This window comes from Lynx rufus, unplaced genomic scaffold, assembly GCF_022079265.1.
Source record: "Lynx rufus isolate CCGP_SWC_20201006 ecotype Redwood Valley unplaced genomic scaffold, mLynRuf1.p SCAF_1, whole genome shotgun sequence".
Lineage (NCBI taxonomy): Eukaryota > Metazoa > Chordata > Mammalia > Carnivora > Felidae > Lynx > Lynx rufus.
The window spans coordinates 230,053,900-230,067,055 of record NW_025814823.1 but is presented as its reverse complement, the minus strand read 5'-3'; positions in this window follow the sequence as shown (position 1 = coordinate 230,067,055).

Sequence of the window (13,156 nt, the reverse complement as noted above, 5' to 3'; positions counted from 1 at the left end):
AACTTACTAGACATATGAAGAGAGAGAAAAACATAATAATCAAGAGAACATAGCAGAGCATAAGAGACATGGGAGGATGAAATATTCAAATATGTAATGTCCATATACTTGGAATCTGAGAACTAGGAGAGAGAGAGTGGGGGGAGAAGGAGGGGAAATTATTTGATGAGATAAAGGCTGAGGACCTTCCTGAACTGATGAAAGACATTAAGCAATATAATGAATAGACATATTGTTTTAATTCATGAAATGGGACACTGTATAGAAGTAACAATGAATAAACCATTACTACATGCAACAATGTAAGTGGATCTCACAAATATGTTGAATTAACGAAGCCAGACACAAGAGAATAATATGATTCCATTATATAAATTTCAAAACCACAGAATAGTAATTTATATTGTTACAGATTAGGATAATTGTCACCTATGATAGGAGTGAGTGTGGATTGAATGGGAAGGTACATTTTGGGATTTTATGGAGTATGGTTTTTAATTGGACAATTTGCTCCCCTCTACAATATGAGGATGATATTTGAACAAAAAAAATTAAGGAATTGTTTTCAAATAGATAATACTGTAGTCTCTGCTGCAAGTCCCAAAATCTTGACTTTAGTTTGATTGTTTTAGTGTACAGAGGGAAAAGTCTGGTTCTACAGACTGAGGTAGAAAAGAGATATAAATATGAATTATCTGTTTGTTTCAGGAAATCATTGTCCAGAAAATCATTAAACCAATTTAAATAACACAAAAATTGTGTTCTGTTTCAGGAAGTTCTCGCAATCCAATTTATTTGGGCAAAGAGTCAGTTCATCTGGGCCAAGAGCTCTCACAATGAAATTAATACATTGTTCACCTGGGCAAACAGTTCACTCATGAGGCAACAATCAGAGCTTCCTACAAGAATCTAGCTTTTCTGTGTTTACCAAACCTACATTATTAGGTCACAAGTGTTATTTAATCACAATCTGTTCCCCACCTTGAAAATTCTTCCTTAAGCCACATAGACCCAGACTCCCCAAATGTATAAATGACTCTTCACTGTAAGTACCTCTCTTACACACTACTGATTTCTGTCTATAAGTTTTCTTCTTTACTGCAGTAAGTCTAATGAACTTAAATTTAGATACACACCACACAAACACATTTATATAGAGATATTGAGATATAAATATAGATTCATAAACAAATTTATTTATAAATAAATAATATATATAAATATATATACATATAATTTATTTATTTATATCAGAGACACAGAATCCGAAGCAGGTTTCAGGCTCTGAGCTGTCAGCAGAAAACCTATGTGTGTGTGTGTGTGTGTGTGTGTGTGTGTGTGTGTGTGTATGTTGTGTGTGCTATTTTGGTGGTCTTTTTGTTGAGCCATCAGTTAAAAACCCTACTTTATGGTCCAGAAGCTCATATTAGGAGCCTATTAATAGATATCTATATCAAAGTTTACATGGATTTTAGATAGTCCCTTTCTTTTGCATACCCAAGAAATCTAAGGACCTGTGCTATATCCCCCCTTCACTTTATCCTGAAAAATCAAGAATTTTGATTAAGTTCCTAAACAAAATAAATTTTGTAAAAATCTAAAGGGATTATTGCAGTAGAGGGTAGGACCTTTTCTTGAGAGGAGTCTGGGATTTATGTAATTACAACTGGAGAAGGGCATTGATGTCTTATGGTGACTCTCTACTCTCGTGCATCTTCCTTTGGTGCTAGGGTAAGGCAGGGTCTGGCAGGAATTTCCTATTCTTAGGAAGCTCTAACCACATAAAGGCATGTGGGGAGCGTTGTCTCCCAAAAAAGGCATCACAGGCAGATGCCTACCCAGCTCTTAATTACAAAGGTGAGAAGGAATGTGGTGTTCATGCAGGATCCAGGCTTGTTGATTGAAGGAAGTGACTTGGTGGCCTGCTAATAAAATTCTCCCTTCTCAGTCGTGTTCTTTTCATTTAAAAATTTTTTAATGTTGATTTAACTTAGAGAGAGAGAGAGAGAGAGAGAGCGAGCACGAGCGGGGGAAGGGCAGAGACATAGACTCTGAATCAGGTTTCAGGCTCTGAGCTGTCAGCAGAGAGCCTGACGCAGGGCTCAAACTCACAAACCATGAGATCATGACTTGAGTTGAAGGCGGAGGCTTAACCAACTGAGCCACCCAGGCGCCCCCTGGTCGTGTTCCCATTAATGATATACTTCAGGACTCAAAGCCTCACTAGGCATTCCTGATCATAGCCAGTGACTCAGGAGTGACACTCTAGGCTTTAGCTCATTTTATGCAAAGTGCCAGTTATTTGACAAGTTATGGTAATTAGAAGTGAACTTTCAAATTATTAAATTATTCAAGTGGAGGAAATTATAAGTTCTCAAATTACCAACTGATCCAAATATTTTTTCGACTAAGAGGAACATGTCTGCATTAAAGGGCTATTACTCACTCGTCACATAGTGGAGGCTTTTGCAGATATGTGTCAAGTCTTGCATATGTTCAGAAGAACCATTTGAAAGTCCCAGGTTTCACCAACTATGTCATAATCAAAATAAATATAAATCTACATGTAAAGAAAATATAAAGTCACAATGGAAGTCCCTTTGGAGAATTGCTTTTCAGAATCGAAATAGTGATTATTATGAGAGTCAACACTTCCCATTATCATTATCAAAGTGTATCACAACAGGAACACCTTTACCACCCTTAAGATTGTTGTGTGCTGAGTATCACAAATTCAGCTACAGTCAATTAAATTACTACCTGGAACTTTTAAAAACAGAAGGTGATTTGGTATTTATTCAAAATTGATATCACTTTGATATTTAAATATGTTTTAAAACCCAGATTGTAAGTCTTCATGGATATTACATAGTATGTATATTATGCATTTTATTCCTTCTGATTTCATAACATTTCCAGAAGATTATGACATCTTTTGGCTTAAACCAAAACAAGTAAAGCAAAGATAAAAAATGTGTTTGAGGGGCGCCTGGGTTGCTCAGTTGGTTAAGTGTCCAACCTCTGCTCAGGTCATGATCTCATGGCTTGTTGAGTTCAAGTCCCTCTATGGGGTCTGTGCTGGCAGCTCAGAGCCTGGAGTCTGCTTCAGATTCTGTGTCTCCCTCTCTTTCTGCCCCTCCCCAACTCACATTCTGTCTCTGTCTCTCTCAAAAATAAATTAAAAAAAACCCATTAAAATAAAAAAAAATGTTTTTGGTTATGTTTTGAATTGATTTCCACATCAGATCTTCAGCTAACATGGTTCTATAATCTAAAGTGAGTTTTGATATATTATTGCATACACCTGGAGTAATGAAGAGATTTCATTTAATAAATAATGCAAAATTAAAATGTTCTAAGTCATTATGACTATGTCATGCTTGTAAGTGGGACTTTACCCCACTAAAGTGGAATATTTAAAAGAAGATAAATGGCATATAGCCTCAATCAAATAGCACAATTTCAAAAATGTGATAACGGAGATAAATAAGACAAGATACGGTTCTCCTTGGCCTCTATGTAGGGTGTAGAAGGTCTCAGACCGTGGTTGTTCAGTTTCCATTCTCCACAAAGGCACCTGGCAAGTCCGCGTGGTCTGTGGGAACTGAACTCATATAGACCAAGCCAGGGAGCCCGGCTCCAGGTTGCATCAGCTTGGAAGAAAGGATACCCTTGAGAAATAGTGATTCTGAGGGTGTTTTAGCTTACTCATTGACTGGGGTTGGTCTTGAATTAGAACAGAAGGTGAGTTTAGGACTAATTTATGGCGTAATGGAAGGTGCAGAGTTGTCCCGGGTTTTTATTTCTCTCCCTGAAATGCTTCTCTTTCATTTGTTTATTAGAGAAACAATTTCCTAATGTATGTGATAGGCACTGAAAGACATATTACTGAATACCCAACGATCGCTATCTTCAAATAAATTACAGCCCAGCTAAGATGATAACACATTTGTTCACAGTTGCGGTGAATCTTGCCTGACAGGTATAAACTCAGGGATAAGGGAGAAAATGGAAGGGAGAAAGCACTGTGAAAGTTGCAGAAATACCTGGAGGTGGCATATGGAGTAAGAAGTGTTCAGGGAGGTGAGTGAGCTTTAAGGAGATGTTTTTGGCAATGGGCAGAATAAGTAACACCTGGATATGATGTTAAGCACAAGGCCAACCGCCACTAGAGAGATTGATTGGTGTTCCTGGTATGTGATAATTGTTGGAACAGGAACTAGTCCAGGCAGGAAGGATTAGCTGAATTTTACAGTTAGACAGACACTCATTGTAGAAAATTCCCTGTTTTGAAAGGCAGATATAGGCACTAGTTAAACCTACACTATGTCAAGTATCTTAATATTAGATAAGCTAACAAGTTAAACTCAACCACATGCTAGGGACTTAGAAAACATTTCTTGACTTTTATCTAGAAGCAATGCATCTCAATGTGGGGTGGTGTTGCCCTCCAGGAGACATTTACAAATGTCTGGAAACATTTTGTTTGTCACTAGGAAACAGACATTATATGGTGTCTCCTGGGGAGAGGCTGAGGCTGATACTGTTTCCATAATTTAACAAAATTCCAGGTATTGTATCCATGTATTCTGTGAAGTCCTTATTCCTTTTAATGGAACTGTTTTTTAGATCTTAGAGTTCACTAGTAACCTTTCTAAATTTGTAATCATTATACAAAAAAAGCCCTTAACATTTAGATAAGATATTCAGTAACTGCTTAATAGTGACTACACACATACTTATGTTTCTGACTCCAATTCATCATTTCTCGATCAATGATTTTTTACATAATTGAAGTACCAACATTTTGCTGAGTTAAATGTTAACTAACAATAAGGCTCTGGTCTTTGAGAAATGTGCATGTCAGTGATTTCCTATAATACTGCTGGAAATTCTTAGTGACTAAACTCAAGAACACCGGATAGTTCATGCTTCTAACCTGATGCTCAAGCCCAAAAAACTTATTAAAATTAATATAATTTATATTTAATTACATCAGGCACACAAGATCTAAAAACTGAGCAGGCATGGGGAAAAAATAAGCTATTTTAAAATAATGAATAAACTGTACTCTTCTTGGGTGAAGAATTCCTCGTGTCAGAGAAACAATTTTGGAAATAAAGGTTACCTTTTCCTGCTCACCTAAAACAAATATTTAGGGCATGCGGTACATGATCTCTTGATCTAGAAAGAGTTCTCCCATTCTCTGAGACCTAAATACTTACTCTGTCAAGCATTATGCACTTATATTGCGGCAGAACTTTGTTTTAACCCAAACAAAAAATTGACAATCTATGAAAAAGCTACAGTATATGTGATAAACTAGCAACAATAGATTGGAAAAACTATTTCGGTTATCTCAGTTTAGAATATGACCCTATGGTGATAGAAATGGTAAGGGAGATAGTCATTTAAAAAAAGGAAAGCTGTAAGAAAAATCAGTGTGGACAGCTCTTGGCTGGGGATTGACATGCCAAATATGATAATTATAGTTACTGTAGTGAAATCAATGGTTAGAAAATAATCACTCGTAGGGAAATTCTGGGAGATGTCATAAACCTCGCAACGGGGGACATTAAGATTCAGAGACTGCCAGACATTAGGACCTAAGGATTTAGAAGAAAAAAATGTTAGCTGTAGGTATTAAATATATGATAATTGTTGTTATGTATCAGTTACTATTTGCTTATTGGACTTGATTCATTATAGAGGAATGTCTATAGTCTTCTATATGGATATAGAGGAAGGTCTATAGTCTAATGTCTAGCATTGAAGACAGATGGAGTAAAAGGTGGGTCTTTACAATTTATATTTGAGTCAACTCTGTAGGCCTGTGCTTCTATACATCTAATTATTTTCTTTGTGTTTGAATAACATATATACATGATATAAACATATTAAGGAATTATCTTTAATAAACATGTCTATATGGTTAAGTGAAATGTATGTTGAAGTGACTGTATTATATACTGACAGTTTAACTTGGTTCTTACATGTCCTTTATACCAGGGAAGCTAAAGTTTATGGCAGAATTCTCAAAAAACCTTTTAAATATTTATTAAAAACTAACACACACCACACACAGGTAAGGGCTCACCTATATAACAAAGCACACAGAGGGTACAGAGGAAAGTTAGATCATGAACATGCTCAAAATCCCATTCCTTCCTTCTCAAATAGTTGGTAATGAACACCCTTCAGCAAGTTGGGTATTTCATGTATGAATTGTTTTATAATCAGAGACTTAAGTTATAATAACCTAGAAGGCATATAGGAATGACTCATATTTTTTTTTTTTTTTTAATTTTTTTTTTCAACGTTTATTTATTTTTGGGACAGAGAGAGACAGAGCATGAACGGGGGAGGGGCAGAGAGAGGGAGACACAGAATCGGAAACAGGCTCCAGGCTCTGAGCCATCAGCCCAGAGCCCGACGCGGGGCTCGAACTCACGGACCGCGAGATCGTGACCTGGCTGAAGTCGGACGCTCAACCGACTGCGCCACCCAGGCGCCCCTGGAATGACTCATATTTAATTGAAGATAATTTAATTGGGGTACCTGGGTGGCTCAGTTGGTTAAGCATTCAACTTTTGATTTGGGTTCAGGTCATGATCCCAGGGTCATGGGATAGAGCCCCACCTCAGACTCAGTACTGAGTGTGCAGGCTGCTTAAGATTCTCTCTGTCCCTCTCCCTCTGCCCCTCCCTTGCACTCTATCTCTCTCTCAAAAATTTTTTAAATTATAAACAATGACCAGAATTTGTAAAAAAAAATATCAAAAAGAGAAAACATACATTTTGATTTATTTGACCAATATTATTTGAGAAAATGTTCAATACATTTCATTTGAGAGAAGCCTTGTCCAGGTGTAATAATTGTTAATATAAATAATGTTGATGTAAATAATGATAAATAATGACGTGATGAAATCGGGTTGGTATGAATAATGATACAGTAACTCTGCATAAACTCCTTCCATAAATATGATAAAAGAGGATAGAAAATACAAACAGTCTCATGGCCAGAGAACAGTGCTGTTAGGAGTCAGCCTGGTACTTCTGGGTATATCATGGGAATATCATGACTTTAGGTTGATCTCTCTCATTTATTGAAAACAAGACAGATTATTGCTAAGAATCAACTAAAAGCCTTTGTTTTACTCTTCCCCAAATTAATTATGAACTAGAAAGCGTGCACTCAAGATGTGTAAAACATGTCCACTTTAAGAAATCTTAAAAGAGGCCAGAGCAAAAAGGCACAATACTTTCAAAGGCACAACAGGAAGATTACATGGAATCCCTTCCAGAAGCAGGGGAAGCTAGGAGACAGCAGAATGATGTCTTCAAAGGGCAAAAAGCCAAATCAGCCGGCTGAGAATTCTGAGCCCATCAAAATATCATTAAAGATGTGAAAATTAAAGAAGAGACATTTTCAGGAAAATAAAATCGAAGATGATTTGTCGTTAGCAGAACCATATTAAAGAACTATATTTTTAAGAGGGAATAACAATAGTAATCAATGAAAGGTTGAAGATGCAAGTTTGAAAGAAGAACATTGGAAATGGCAAATATATCAACAAATATGAATGAATATACTGTCTGTTAAAGACTATGTCGACAACATCTTGGGGGACTAAAAGAGGATTCAATCACACGACAGGTAGAATATAAGTCAGGAGAAAGATAAATGGAATTAAAGGGTTAAAGATCACTGTCTGATTTGATTGATCAAGGATGTATGTTATAATTTCTGGGTAATCTCTTAGAAGCATAATAAAAGAATCTCACAATCCTATAAAATTTGTAAATCTACCAGCCTAACAGGAGAGTAAAACAGGATGTTGAAAAATAATCAAACCAAGAGAAGTCCAAGAAAGAACAGAGAACAGGAGAGAAAGGCAAGATTAAGAGAAAGAAAGGTGAGGCATGCCTGGGTGGCTCAGTCAGTTGAGCATTCTACTCTTGATTTCAGCTCAGGTCATGATCTCAGGGTTTGGTTGCTCAGTTTGAGCCCCACATTAAGCTCTATGCTGGCAAGGTGGAGCCTGCTTGGGATTCTCTGTCTCCCTCTCTTTCTGTCCCTCTCACTCTTGTTCTTTCTCTCTCTCTCTCTTTCAAAAGTAAACAAACAAACATTAAAAAAAAAAAGAAAGGTGGGGCACCTGGGTGGCTCAGTCGGTTGAGTGTCTGACTTCAGCTCAGGTCATGATCTCACAGTTCCTGGGGTCGAGCCCCACGTCGGGCTCTGAGCTGACAGCTCAGAGCCTGGAGCCTGCTTCGGATTCAGTGTCTCCCTCTCTCTCTGCCCCTCCCCCGCCATGCTCTGTCTCTCTCTGCCTCTCAAAAATAAATGCAATAAAATGTAATAAAAAAATAAATGTAATAAAAAAATTAAAAAAAGAAAGGTAAATTAATAGCCAAAAAAGATGTTAGTTAATTACAAATGGAGCAGGTGCTCTAGTTGTAGGGCAGTCTTATCAGATTGGAAGAACCTAAAATGTAAAGAATAAGAAATTTCAAAATATTGGATAATACAGATTTAGACCTTAAGACATGATTTTATTTCTAAACATGTAATCATAATAATGTAATCATAGTTTATAACTAAAGGACATGTACATATTTCTTATAATTTGTTCTAAAAAGCATTTGTGAACTCTTAACTGCATGCTTCTCCAAAAAATATAGAGTATCAACAATTACCTGTTACATTCTAGATCTAAATCTATAGCAGTTTATCATAAATACCAACTTTCATCTTTCACTTGGACTTGGAATTTTCAGGCTGAATTACCCTCCACTCTGAATTTCTCATTTGGCTCCTCTGTCATTATCTATATAATCTAATTGCTTCATTCACCTAGTTACCAAAGCTAGAAACTTGAGTGCAGTAAAAAGTATTTCCTTTCTCCAGCCTCTGCACTCCCTCAAAACCACTTGTGAATGAATTCCCAGACTATTGATCTTGCTCGGAACTATTTCAATTAGGGAGGTGTCACAATAGCTTTGAGTCTGTAAAAGAAAAAAAAATAAGATATGGAATCTGTTCCATTGACTCAGTCTGTTTCTTGACTAGGCAGCATATCTACCATTGGCTTGCAATTTTTGAATTCTACATGCCATAAAGTATGGACAGTAGGACGGTCTTTGTCAGGTAAAAAACTTATCCTCAAATTTTAGTTTGGGGAGCTACTGTTTTTAAATGGGGATTTAAATATGTATCAACTCCAAATATAAAATATATGATATTTCCTTGATTTTACTGTGACAAGGAAAACAAGATATACCATATGTATGTATGTATGTATGTACAAAAGTGGATGAGATAATAGAGGCATTGCTTTCCATGGAATTTCTTTTGCATACCTAGTGTTAAAGCTAGTAATTCACCTTAGTATATCAACATATTACTCTGAGTCTAATACTCAACTTTTGCCATCTTGGAAATTGTAAGTGCAATTATGAATTACTAGCTTCAACACTAGGTCCAAGGAAAAGAAATTCCGTGGAAAGCAATACCTCCCTTAGCGCATTTTTTTTTTTTTGCTTACACGTTTTTTATTTGAAAAATGTAGTTAAAAGTCCAACACATTTTTAATATAAATTAAGACTCTTGAACCCATTGCCATCACTCTTAAATATTGTTAAAGTGATGGTAGCATACACATTAGAAAAGGTAGCTAAAGGCAAAAGAACACCAAAGAAGACCGTGTCCAAAGAAAAGACATCAGAATAAGGCTAAAGATCAGGGTGTCCTGAGTCCACGAGCCCCCCATCTTTCTACCCTATCCTGTTAACTCTTCAGATTGAGTATAACCCTCAGGCCATTAAGCTACTTTAGGACAAGATGAGCTACTTTCAGAGCAACTAGCTAGATTTGAACGGTAAATTGGGAACGTATGACCAATCTTAGGCCCTGAAAAGGGCAGGAAATACACTGAAATGGAAACACGATTAGAACCTGTCACTAGAGGAGGGGCACACTGGATGGATGGTGGACTCAGCAGAGGGGATCCTAGTTCCCACATTCCTGGGATTGTTCTAAGGAATTGCTTCTAAGACCATGAATAGGTGGATCTCCAGTGGAAGCTTTTATCAGATTCTTATTCACCTGCATGTACTAGTTTGTTTGATATTCCTACTTGGTTGTTTAGCAAAATGCAAATAAACTGGACAAGGCCAACATCAAATTAATATTCTCAACTCACCTCAGTGCCCAAGCAGACCCTTAGGCATATGAGCATTGCTACATTCCCTTCATTCATGCTGCAGGAATTATCTCAACTTCTACCCTCACGGCCAGTTTGGTTGCTCTTGGGAGCACAGTTATTTTGTACACCTGCTGCTCTCACCAAATTATGTTTTTGAGAGCCTGATAGGATCTATACTAATGTATATGAGGAACATTTTAGGTTATTGTCATAGGTTGAATAACATTATCATATATAATATGAAATTTTCACACAATAAAAAAAATGGTTATTTTGGGGTACAATAAAACTTCCTTACACTCCTGTCACTTTCAAATCTGCTCTAAAATCATGGGACATGAGAGAATTCCCTCATACTGGCCCCATTCTTTGGGAATGAGCATTCAGTATCTGGGTCAAATATATCTTTGGCTCTCTGTCTCCCCATCACCCCCACAAGAACACACATGCAGGAGACAGAGAATCACAAAAAAAAAAAAAAGAAAAACAACAACAAAAAACAAAACAAGAATGAGGTGAATCTAGTATTATGGTTAACACCATAAAAAAAGGAAATAATACAAAACAATAAGACAATGTAGGGTAAGGAAAGAAATTAGCTGTAGAAGAAAGTAAACTACCTTCATTTCTTCATTTTTTTCTACTCTCTTTGTCCTCTCCATTATAATTACATGTGGAAATATTCATTATAGTGATTCATTAGATTTAATGAGATAGATAACATTTTAATTTTAGAGAAACAATTATGCCATAAATACACCTGAATAGCCATATTTCATGGTCATGAATACAAAATTAATTTCTTTCATTGATATTAGCACTAAAATAGTGTACAAATTGCAACTCCCTTTTTAAAAAAATATCATCATGATAGTTATTAGACTAATATATTTCTCAGTTAACCTGTAATTCTGGAGTGACAGAAAGAAGTTGTGTTTTAAGAAAGAAGATACACAACAAATCTCTGGGGTAGGTAAAGTCTGTTTTTCCTTTCCTTTCCTTTCCTTTCCTTTCCTTTCCTTTCCTTTCCTTTCCTTTTCTTTTTTCACTTTAGATTTTGTTGATTTAAACATGGCTGCTAGGGGCACCTGGGTGGCTCAGCCAGTTAAGCGTCTGACTTTGGCTCAGGTCATGATCTCATGGTTTGTGAGTTTGAGCACCGCATCCGGCTCCGTGGTGACAGCACAGAGTCTGCCTGAGATTCTCTTTCTCTTCTTCCTCTCTCTCTGCCTCTCCTCTGCTCTGTCTCTCAAAATAAATAAGCTTTAAAAAACAAAGAAACAAAACATGGTTGCCTTTCCAGACCTGGATTGGCAAGGTGTTAGAGTCTTGATGAAGTGTTTAAGTTTTGAATATGGTTGCCATGTAACTAGGGAGAAAGAGGAAAACTCTAGAGAAACTGAATGTTTTCTTGGAATACAAAGTAATGCTGCAGCCATATTACAAAAAGCATCAACAAAGAGAAGATAGGAAATCTCTGACTCCAATAGAAGTATTACTTGAAAAACCAATCATAGCGGAAACCACTAAAAAATGAGTATTTTCACATGCAATAAACAGTTCTCCAGATCATATGTGTAAGCTCACCAAAGATTGCTAAAACAGTCCACAGATTGAAATATAGCTGCCTCTGGAGTAGAATCAAGACAGGATTTGATGCCTGGTATATCAAGTAAGTCTTGCAAGGTGAAAGGTAAATCTCTGTAGCTTCAGAAATTACTCTAACGGTTTAGTCGCCGTAAAGTTACTACTGCAGCGAGCACTGGGGCACCGAGCTCATACTCCCATGCACATCCTTCATTTTAGGGAAGAAGAAAGATTTAACACTTTAAAATTGATTCACTTAAAGTTCCCAGTCAATTTCTCCTATAAAATTTGACTGCAGCAATATACTAAGGAGTGCTTTGTAAATGCCAATGTACAATGTTAATATTTCATTGAAGCTATTTTAATGATTTCTCAAACTCTGGAATGTGAGAGGGTTATATTGCCTGCAAAAATTATCGTCACAGATGCAAGTGTAAGATAATATTAAATAGTTATACAATTATTCATGACCTTGATACACTTTATTTTTGGTACTAAATACATATTAATTTGCTTTTTCAGATTAAGTATGCATGTATAACTGATCCGGTTTTGGAAGCCTTATGTGAAAAATTGCATACCCATAGAAAAAACAGACATAATAATATACCGTGCACACTGAAATTTCTACAGAGATTTACAGGGCAAACTTATTTCATCTGAGATTGGTTGAGCCTTTTTTATATTAGGAAACTCACAGTATTCAGGTTACCTAGTTTTCCATATTTTAATATGAATATTTCAGCATATTATCCTGAAATATTTATCAAAGTTCTTCCTTCAGCATTGTTGTATCCTTTGTCTCATTCAGGTAATTGGGTTTTTCTACCTCCATCATCTCTGGGAAGGGACGACATATCAGAATATAGAGCCAGTTCTTACTGGTCTTTGCTTTAAACTCTAATGTCCATGGAGGAAGGGAGTTATGAATAAGTTTCTGAGCTTGAATAACATATTTTAGGGTCTATTTTGATGAAGGCTTCCTGTGCTTGAATCAGGAAAATGATGCCCTGGGTTAGCAGGACTAAGGCAGACAGTTGTGACTATGGAAAAGATGCTGTGGTTTTCTGGAAACAGGCGCTGAAATCATCACCCCTCTCCCCTGTAAAGTAGTCAGGCCCAGGATTGGTGAGGGAAGGTGCAGTCAAATGCCTTTATGCATTTAGAGAATGTAAGAGCAGAAAGAAAATGTACCACCTCTCCAAGGTAGAGTCTCAACATTGTAGAGAGACTGTAATGATAAAAGGCTTATGATGAATCTAAGAAATGTGGCCTTGGCACCCAAGGCTTGAGGAGTGAAAGATGCCTAGAAGTAGCTGAGAGATGTGAAAAGATCTTGGGATTCAAGATTTTGTGGAT